This window comes from Triticum dicoccoides, chromosome 1A (genome assembly GCF_002162155.2).
Source record: "Triticum dicoccoides isolate Atlit2015 ecotype Zavitan chromosome 1A, WEW_v2.0, whole genome shotgun sequence".
In the NCBI taxonomy this organism is placed as follows: Eukaryota; Viridiplantae; Streptophyta; class Magnoliopsida; order Poales; family Poaceae; genus Triticum; species Triticum dicoccoides.
The window spans coordinates 60,773,544-60,785,366 of record NC_041380.1 but is presented as its reverse complement, the minus strand read 5'-3'; positions in this window follow the sequence as shown (position 1 = coordinate 60,785,366).

Genomic DNA, 11,823 nt, shown 5'->3' with positions numbered 1-11,823 from the left:
GGCTAGATGAAATATTTATTACTAAACAGGAACAAAAAGCAAGGAACAAAAATAAAATTGGGTTGCCTCCCAACAAGTGCTATCGTTAATGCCCCTAGCTAGGCATGATGATTAAAATGATGCTCACATAAAAGATAAGAATTGTAACATAAAGAGAGCATCATGAAGAATATGACTAGCACATTTAAGTCTAACCCACTTCCTATGCATAGGGATTTTGTGAGCAAACAACTTATGGGAACAATAATCAACTCGCATACGAAGGTAAAAGAAGCATAACTTCAAAATTTTAAGCACATAGAGAGGAAACTTGATATTATTGCAATTCCTACAAGCATATATTCCTCCCTCATAATAATTTTCAGTAGCATCATGAATGAATTAAACAATATAACCAGAACCTAAAGCATTCTTTTCATGATCTACAAGAATATAAAATTTACTACTCTCCACATAAGCAAAATTCTTCTCATTCGGAATAGTGGGAGTATCATAAGAGACTTGAATACTATAAATTGTTTCCACATTAAAAGAGTACTGTTCAGAAAAGGGGTAATCATAATCATGACAAGTTTTATAAATATAATCATCACTACTTTTTATAGCATATGTATCATCACAATAATTATCATAAGTAGCAACTTTGTTCTCATCATAATCGATTGAAACCTCTTCCAAGATAGTGGAATCATCACTAAATAAAGTCATGACCTCTCCAAATCCACTTTCATAATTATCATAAGTAGGACTCATGCTGTCATCATCATAAATTAGCATATCAAAACTTGAGAGGCTAAAGATATCATCTTCATTAGACATAGCATCCCCAAGCTTGGGACAAACATTAATTTCAGCAAATATATTCTAAAAAACATCATCTTCTTGAAACATAGGATCCCCAAGCTTGAGCCTTTTCATATCATAAGCATAATCACTCTCATCATTAATAGTATGGATAGCACCAATAGTATAGCAATTATCATATTCTTCCAAGCAAGTGCCAAAAAGATTTTCAAGATCATAAGAAGTATCATTAACTTGCCAATCATAATCATCACAACAAGCAATAGGCATAACGAGATCATCATCAAGTGCGTCATCTTCCACAATTATTTCTGATTCATTTTCATTAGGCACAACAATAATAGGAGCAACATTATTTGGGAGAGACTTTTTACCTCTGTTACTTTTTCTTTTCTTCTTCTTCACCACATCACGTGTGGGTTCAACCCTCCTTTTGGAGCACCTTATTAATGAGATTGGTTGAATAGAAGGCTCCTCCTTGTTACCTGATTCATCATAAGAAATAATAGGAGGATATTGGGAAGTCTCTTCCCTTTCATTAGTATTCTCTTCATCTTCTATTTGTTTTCTTTTCTTTATGTAATTGGCAATATAAGGATTTTCAATACAATTCACCACACAATACATATAAATTTCCTCTAGATCAAAATGAAGAACTCTATCAAGGGAAAATTCTGGAATAACCTTAGTTATATGTTTCATTTCTTCATAACCCAAGAGCAAACTAAGTTCATTATGATGTGCAAGGGAAATCAAATCATCACAATTTTTTTTACACGATACGATCATGAAAAAATTTGCATTGGGTACTGAAATGATCATGTTCATTGCAAAGTTCACAAGTACGGCTAAGAAAATTTAAATTTTCAGCACAAACTTCTAGCCTTTCTTGCAACAATTTCATTTCTAAATGCTTATGCCTCTTTCAATATCTATCTTCCCTATTTGGTGTGTACTTGCAAACCCAATGCACTCCACAAAAATTGACATGTTTATAGGAGACATTTTCATCATAACTAGTGCAATCATCATTAGTACTATGGATATTTAAAGAGTTCATACTAACAACATTGCAATCATGCTCATCATTCAAAGATTTAGTGCCAAACATTTTAATGCATTCTTATTCTAATACTTTGGCACAATTTTCCTTTCCATCATACTCATGAAAGATATTAAAAAGATGAAGCGTATGAGGCAAACTCAATTCCATTTTTTGTAGTTTTCTTTTATAGACTAAACTAGTGATAAAACAAGAAACACAAAGATTCGATTGCAAGATCTCAAGATATACCTTCAAGCACTCACCTCCTCGGCAACGGCGCCAGAAAAGAGCTTGATGTCTACTACACAACCTTCTTCTTGTAGACGTTGTTGGGCCTCCAAGTGCAGAGGTTTGTAGGACAGTAGCAAATTTCCCTCAAGTGGATGACCTAAGGTTTATCAATCCGTAGGAGGCGTAGGATGAAGATGGTCTCTATCAAGCAACCCTGCAACCAAATAACAAAGAGTCTCTTGTGTCTCCAACACACCCAATACAATGGTAAATTGTATAGGTGCACTAGTTCGGCGAAAAGATGGTGATACAAGTAGTATATGGATGGTAGATAAAGGTTTTTGTAATCAGAAAATATAAAAACAGCATGGTAACTAATGATAAAAGTGAGCACAAATGGTATTGCAATGCTAGGAAATGAGGCCTAGGGTTCATAATTTCACTAGTGCAAGTTCTCTCAACAATAATAACATAATTGGATCACATAACTATCCCTCAACATGGAACAAAGAGTCACTCCAAAGTCACTAATAGCAGAGAACAAACGAAGAGATTATGGTAGGGTACGAAACCACCTCAAAGTTATAATTTCTGATCGATCTATTCAAGAGTCTGTAGTAAAATAACACGAAGCTATTCTTTCCGTTCAATCTATCCTAGAGTTTGTACTAGAATAACACCTTAAGACACAAATCAACCAAAACCCTAATGTCACCTAGATACTCCAATGTCACCTCAAGTATCCGCGGGTATGATTATACGATATGCATCACACAATCTCAGATTCATCTATTCAAACCAACACAAAGTACTTCAAAGAGTGCCCCAAAGTTTCTACTTGAGAGTCAAGACGAAAACATGTGCCAACCCCTATGCATAGGTTCATGGGCGGAACCCGCAAGTTGATCACCAAAACATACATCAAGTGAATCAATAGAATAACCCATTGTCACCACGGTTATCCCACGCAAGACATACATCAAGTGTTCTCAAATCCTTAAAGACACAATCCAATAAGATAACTTCAAAGGGAAAACTCAATCCATTACAAGAGAGTAGAGGGGGAGAAACATCATAAGATCCAACTATAATAGCAAAGCTCGCGATACATCAAGATCGTACCACCTCAAGAACACGAGAGAGAGAGAGAGATCAAACATATAGCTACTGGTACATACCCTCAGCACCGAGGGAGAACTACTCCCTCCTCGTCTTGGAGAGCACCAGGATGATGAAGATGGCCACCGGAGAGGGATTCCCCCTCCGGCAGGGTGCTGAACGGATCTAGATTGGTTTTTGGTGGCTACGGAGGCTTCTGGCGGCGGAACTCCCGATATATTGTGCTCTCCGAAGTTTTTAGGGTATATGGGTATATATGGGAGGAAGAAGTACGTCAGTGGACCTCCGGGTTATCCACGAGGCAGGGGGGTGCGCCCAGGGGGTGGGTGCGCCCCCACCCTCATGGGCATCCCGGGACTCTCCTAGTCTATCTCCGATACTCCGTGGGCTTCTTCTGGTCCCAAAATAAGTTCCGTGAAGTTTCAGGTCAATTGGACTCCGTTTGATTTTCCTTTTCTACGATACTCTACAACAAGGAAAAAACAGAAACTAGCACTGGGGTCTAGGTTAATAGGTTAATCCCAAAAATCATATAAAAAAGCATATAAATGCATATAAAACATCCAAGGTTGATAATATAATAGCATGGAACAATAAAAAATTATAGATACATTGGAGACGTATCAGTGGTCTGGTCAACACGGTTGGGGGTAAACTTTGCATATGCAGGGGTTTATAGGGAGATACTCTTTGAGTTGAATCCGCAATGCATTCCATAGACAATCTGACTACTTTTTATGTTTTCATGAATCTTAGATTCTGAATAGCATCATAATGATTATGAGCTTGCGCGCATGAAAAGAATAAAGCAGAACAATGCCATGGCTGTCAAACTTGGCATTAAGGGACTGAAATCAAGTCCGGATGCAATGCAATGCAAACGCTCTCCACCTACAGATTCATGCTCAGAATATGATCCTAACAGTGATTTTGAGCTAGAGGGAGACCTAAGTCAATGTAGCTCCCTAGTGGAGGAGTCAGAGGAAGATGCCCTATCTTATTGACCCATCAAGGTGCTTGCTCTAACTTTCCAAGGTTATATTTGTTGCACATATCTTGCAACTGATGCTTTGCATTGCTTCTACTTTGTTGAACTGCCATTAGCTTAGTTTACACATCATGTATGTGAATACGGCATGCCTATCCATTTTCAGTATATATTCCATCTGTCATCATACCATATTTATCCATTCAAATGCTGTTCTTGTGTATCAGACGTTCAAAAGGAAGAGGGTGATTGCTGATCGTGGAGGAGCACAAGCAAAGTATTTGGAAAAGGTAGTGGCACCTGATAAATCAAATAGTCCATTAGGTGTAGTTGCAATATGACCTAACCCACAAAACACCCCAACTCTAGCAGACTCTAGCCCTACAACACTGGTCATTTCTGATGCCCCAACTCAGCAGACCCTAACTGCAGCAAACATTATGATTATGCCAGTTGACATAGCACGAGCTCTACGATGCAAAACCCCCATTCCAGCAAAGAGTACACCAAATCCAGTTGCCAAATACCTTTTTGAACAAGAGAGAGCCCCAATTGCAGCAAATAGGACCCTTGTTCCATTTCTTCCCAGTTTAGAAGACAAAGCTTATATTGTTGCCAGGAACTTTGTGCACATCTTTCCTTCATGGAAAGATTATACCACAGACACACAACAATTTCCAGTCTTCCTCCGCAACTTACGCGTAAGTAATGTACTAATGTTATTCAGGGTCATTACTGCATATGTTTCTGCTGATAGAAGAAACAAGATTTCATTCTTTTAAATAGGTGAGGACCAAACTGGATTGTGAAGACGAGCAAGGGTTGGTTGCGCTTTTCAAGCACTCGTTGACGAAGTATCGTTCCTACCTGAGGCAAGCGCACTTTGATGGCAAGCCTCTAAACGAAATTTCTGTAAAGTCTCCGGTGCTACATTTATCCGACAGTGACTGGAATAATCTTGATACACATTGGTCTCGGCTGCAGCGTAAGGTAATATCTATGATATGACATCACAATTTGAACTACATTTCTGCATTGGCCTTAACGTCTCACTTGTATGAAAATTGTTAGCAGAAGAACATTTGTTCTCAAGGGACCACGGAATCTCGCAACTATACTTGACACTGCATTGCTCTTATGAGTACCTCTTGCCCTGTATGACCATACTTATTTTCATAGCTGTTTGATTATGTAGCATCACTGCACATGTTAGCCTCGTTATCGTCCATTTGGTGGACATTATAAGATCTGTATGGACTCTTACATAAATTTAGAATCAACCCAATGCTTTTGAAGAGGTTTAGCTCTGCAGTCCTCTTGTAAGGACTGAATGTCGTCTATCACTGTACTTACATTAACAGCTACTCCCTCCGTCCCATAATATAAGATTGTTTTGTACAGTACACCAGTGTTCAAAACACTCTTGTATTATGGGAAGAGGGATTGGTTCATTGTGTAGCATTCTGCATCTTATCTCCCTCGCCCACCATTTACTAAAAAAGATCAAATCTATATTTAATCTTACCAAAAAGTAGGATACACAGACAATGCCAGAGCAGAAGTGTAGCCCATTGCTCCTGTCAGTACATTTTTCCTGTAATGCTTGTACTTCCAGGGATTGGTAGTTGATTATGTAGCATCAATCTGCATCTTATCTTCATTATCCTCTATCCCTTCCAGTATTATCATATCTATAATTACTCTCTACAAAATGTAGAGTATAGGCAATGCTTATGAAGAAGATTCTGTGCTGAAATTCTTGAGTTATCCTTCCCTTGACATGGAGATGGGCATTATAAAGCCGGTATTAACTGTTAATGTAAGTCAGTCCTTCTAAAGCCTTTATCCTCAACTGCTGTTTAGATTGCTCATACTCCTTATCGTTTACTGCTGTTTAGTTTGCTGTTTCTACCAAAATGCATGTTCGCAATAACCGTAAGTTCTAAGTTTTACTTGTAAAACCAAATTCCTTATTCATACCATGCACATTACTCAATACTCCCTATATGTATGCTTGTTTTGTGGATCTATAATCCAGTGTGTGGTGAAGCAGCCCACGTTTGCACCTTGTCATCTCCTGTTTTATCTTACTGATGTGGCTGATGATATGAACAACATGCCATGCACATTAACCAAAATAGATACAATGATTTTCTTTGCCCTTCATCTATGCTTGTTATGTTGACATGGTAATCCAGTAGTGTGGTCATACTCCCCGCATTATGAACAATGCCAAATTATGCTATTGATATTTTGAACTTACTCTTTATTTTCTAATTTGAAATTGGATGGAATTGACAACACATTTATCATCTTTGTTTATACATGTGGAAAACCTGTCATCTCTCTGCTTTGTTTCAGGGTGATATGCCTGATGGCATGCACAAGTCTGCTGAAGGTTGTGCGACAAACCCAACATAAATTGCAGCAAAGAAGGCAAAACATCTTGAAGATAGCGAGACAACCCCAAAATCTTGTCTTGATGCAGTGTTCAAGTTACTTGAGACTAGCAGTTAGACAAGCTCACAGAATTCGTTGTCTGAATCAGTTCGACTTCTTCAGTCCCAAGTTCTAGCAGAAAGGCATTCTGCAACTCAACTTCGACTTGAAGTTCTATCTCTAAGAAAGATTGCGGAGAACACCAATGAGAATCTCATCGCTAAACAGCTACACCTGGAAGCTATGACCGACATGCTAGGCCGGTCTCATAGCCTTGCTCAGCAGCATGCGCAGCAGTTCCCACGCAAGGCTAACCTTTCTTGAATTGTCTTGGAAGTGGTCTCGGTTCAGTATTATTTTGTTACGCTGCAATGGTGCCCAGTTTTTGTAATCTTCTTCTTCGTTGCGCTTTATGATCACTGGTGGCGAACTTCGATGCCCAGTGGATGTAATATACCATAAATCCTTTATTGTATAGTGTAGGTTTATTCTTAGTTACTATGCCGTAATTTCTTTATTGTATAGAGTAGGTTTGTTCTTAGTTCCTACTAGTTACTACCATCATTCGCTATCTGAAAAAAAACCAGATGTAGTCGACCGGGCCGAGACATTCGCCTCTAACGGGCCTGGTGTTTAGCGGGCCACAATTGGGCCAGCCTGCATCTTTCTTAGGCCCGAATGATTGGGGCCTTCACACTTTGCGCGAGGCCCACAACTTACACCGGCCTATATTTTACTTGGGCCTTTTGTGGACCCAGCGATTAGTTTGGCCCAGGTAGCGTTGGGCCATTAACAGGCTGAATATTGTACTGGCCTGTTACGGCCCAGATGAAACCATGGGCCTTTAGCCGGCCAAAATGCATATTGGGCCTCAATTTTCACTAGTCGTCAACGGGCCTTCAGCAGGCTAAAATGTAGACCGAGCCTTTTTGGGCCTAGTTATATCACGGGCAGTTACCAGGCCGAAACATATCTCGGGCCTTAGTTGGCCACTAATATCATGGGCCTTTAAGAGGCCGAAAACTTAGTACAGACATCAATCGGCCGAATTATGCGACAGTCCTTTAACAGGCCCAAAGTCATGTTGGGCTTAACTGTTGCCACTTTTATCACGGGCCGTTAGTGGGCCTGATGTCCTGTCAGACCATATATGGCCCATGGGCAGCACGGGCCATTCCCAGGCCGAAAGTCACACCAGGATGAAATGGGCCCATGTCTACATCAGGCCTCTAACATGCCGAAAGTCACTGGGTTGTAATTGGGCCCAAATATTCGGCGAACAATTAACGGGCCAGATCTGGCTTTGGGCCGTAAATGGGCCCAAATATTCGGCAAACAATTAACGGGCCAGATCTGGCTTCGGGCCATAAATGGGCCTTTATTAAGCAGGCCATTATTGGGCTGGCCCACTAGTACCTGAGTAAGTACTATGTGCCTTTGACTGGGCCGACCTTTTTAACCTATATGGGCCTCTGTTGGGCCGTGCCACGTGTCGACGTATCATAGGCGCTTTTGGTCCAATGAGTGGATGACATCTGTCCCAACGGTGAGCCGACATGTGTTTCCTCCGGCCAATGATGATTTTACACGTGGAAAATCCCCATTGGTCAGGGTTGTTAACGGGTTATCGGATCCAAAACCGGACCCGATAGCTTAACGACGTTCCGTTACAGTGGATGCCACGTGTCGGTCACCCTTGACAAAAGCACTTTTATGACGCGCGATATATCGTCATGGAAGTGGACACTTCCGTGATGATAATTTTTGTAATGTCATGGAACACTTCTACGACAGCACATGTATGACTATCTTGATTCTGTCATAAATTTGTCATGGATGTACATGCATGACCTAAAACGTGACCTACTGTGACAAACACGTATCATCATGGAAGTGTATTTTTTTGTAGTGAATCTGAGTAAGTTTCGTTAGATCCCTGTAGTGTATTGATTGTTTGAATGGTACAAGTGATAAGTGATTAGTTGTTTCATCTGTGCAAATGATTTCTGCTAGTAATCCAACTAGGGTTAGTGTTCGTGCTAATAATTCCTAGCCAGGACTTGACAATTGATTTTGAATGACCTACATATGTTTGTGCCATTATTTTCTTCAAGATTGGTCTGTACATAGACGACTATGTTTAAAAATCGAACCATAATCTCTGGATATGTATAAATAAATAGCCATAAATTCCTAATCCTACTTCACGGCATGTAAACATTGATTGGATGCCAAATTTGTTTTACTATTTGTATAGGTGTTGTCTGGCGATGTGGAGAACGAGGATGAAGATGCCAAGAAGAGGTACAAGAGGAAAATCCTGAGGGAGCTTTATGCGGGAATGCATAACAGGCGTATTAGGACCTAAAATGGTGGCTATCGATGCCCATTTTGCAACCACAAGCTTCATGACGCGTATCTAAGTGTTCTGGCGCATGCAAGAGGACGGGTCGTTGGCTCCTTCAAGAAGAAGTGTTCTCGCAAGGTGGCGCACGGCGCGTATGCCGAGTACCTGGAGAAGCTTCAGGATCATGCCGGCCTATGAGATGAGATGTGGGATCGAACTACGTACACTTGAGTATGCTTAATGACGGTTGAACTATGTACTTATGGTTGAACTATGCTTGTGTACGCTTATTATCTATGTATGAGTATGTTTAATCTATGTTTACTTATGTCTAAATGTGGGAGATCGATGCAATCAGTTCGGTTGATGGAATCTACCTCCGTCCTGGTTTATTGGTCCCCTTTGTAATTTGTGTTAAATTTTGACCAAAGATTTAACTGACAAAATGTTAGTGCAGGTCAGCAAAAATTATATCGTTGGATGCGTATTTGAACATAGTGTTCAATGATATAATTTTTTGTGACATGCATAAAAATTTCTTAGTTAAATATTTGGTCAAAATTTGGTACAAATTACAAAGGGGACCAATAAACCAGGACAGAGGAAGTACGTCAATCACACATGGTTCCCAAAATTGGAACCGTGTGCAATGACTTACATTTTGCCTGTTGCGTCAATAACACACGATTGGCTCTAGCCAACCGTTGCCTCCGAAATTCTTTGTGGGATAGAAAACCCTCACAACCCACCCGCCACCCCCTCCGGAAAAACCCTCACCATCCCCATGCCACAAAAACCCTCACCCCACCCGCCACCCCCTCCGGTTCCCATTCACACCTGCACAAACTCCACCATGTCTATGCATGGCACCGCCTATCGCGGCGGTAACCACTTAGCTCGACGCCTGCCGCCGCCAGGCTACCGGCAAAGCCCACCGCATTTCGCCACTTCCGCTTGCCACCGCCTATCGCCATCGACTTTCTCGACGCTGCTCACAGTCGACCCAGCTCCGCTTGGTTGGGGAATCTGCCGTACTGTGGGTTCTTTCTCATGGACAACAAGGTAACTAATTTAATGAGATATTATATCATCTCTTATCCCAGTTCATCTGCCTCCTTTAATCACCCGGCCAAAATCGCCACAAATTCATTTTTATTCAAGCTGATTTGAGGGTTTTCTTCCGTTCATAGAGTGTATAGTGTGCGAACACATCAGGACCTTGCAGCCTCCGCCAGACATTCCATCTCACCATACAAAGTGACTTGAGGATGCATGCGGTATGTTCAATCTCACCCTAAATCGGCTGGCATGGCCTACTTTCCTGAACATATTCTAAATATTACTACATTTGGATAAAAGGTGCCACATGCACCATATATGTCAAAGGGGATTTTTCCCTCTTCTTTCTATATTAGGCAAATTAATGATGTATTGTTCTTTTGATTACTCTCATATTTCCATGACATCATATTTACCCTATTCGTTTAATTATAAAATTTTGTCCTTCGATTTCGACTGCTGTACAGTTCTTTCAATTTGGGCCCATATTTGCATGTTACCATATTTTCTTTAACAATCCTACCATTTTCTGCAGTGCATCCCTTGCTAAGCAATAGAATCTGCAGTGCACAATCTTCCCCTTTACATAAATCAAGACTGCAGGGATGTCATACTACACACAAACGATGGATTTACAATCGTTGCTACTGTTAGACTTGATGAACGTGGTGACCCCTATTTTGGCACTGACTTTTGGAGAGAAATTGCTAAGTTTTATGAACTGCAAGCTGGCACTGGAATTGCACTGCACATAAAAGGGCCTGGTCATGAGATATATGGTAACTTCCCGGACCATATCATCCGTCCAGACTTTGTTCAAAGTAAGTTTTCTTTTCAACTATCTGCATGTTGACTTACCCAGCAATATCAAATGAATTGTGTAGTATTTAAGCAACCAACTATTATTCCTTTTTCTTACTATATTCCTACCTAATAACTTCTAGTTACCGATACACTTTTCTATTGCCCTATTTTAACTAAATATTCCCTGTACTCCCATTTCTATCAGAAAGCGCCGCTGACAAGGAGACTCCGGAGGTGGAGAACGGGGCTACCAACAAGCGGAGGCGAGGCGAGCTAGAACCGCAAGCGAATCTAGCAGGCCTAGACTTCATCAGCAGCCTCCCTGATGATATGTTGACAGTCATCATGTCCCTCCTCCCAATAAAATATTGGGCGTGGACAATTGTCCTTTCTCAACGGTGGCACCCCCTATGGAACTCCAACCCTCTCGACTTCATCGACACCCACGAGCTCTGCCATGGCTATCGCAAAAGCTTGGATGCGTTCTCCAAGATCCTCGTCAGTCACCTTGGCCTAACCACATGCCTTAGAATGGGCAAGTTTCGTTCCAACGGCAAGGACCGAGCCAAGCTTGACAATTGGTTCCGATCCGCCGCCCTAGATCAGCTCGAGGAGCTCACTTTGGATGATGGGCATATGCAGTCGCTGCCAATGTCCGCACTCGTGCCCACGCTACGCGTCACCAAGTTCAGGAACTGCCATCCCCCCTTAATGACGCGCCCACTCTTATTCTACCATGACTGAAGCACCTTGAGCTCGTCACCGATTGCCTCTCAAACAGTGACATGGAGCGCCTGCTCCGTGGCTGTACTGCACTCGAGTACCTTCATCTTCAGGTGATCAATGGGGTTGAGTACCTTCCACATCACCTCCATGATTCTTCGGACTATTTATGTGTGTTGTTGGTGCGGCAGGAAGACATCACAAGATGTTTACCATGTTATGGTCACTGAGGACACACCTGCACTTGAGAGATTACTTGTAGTT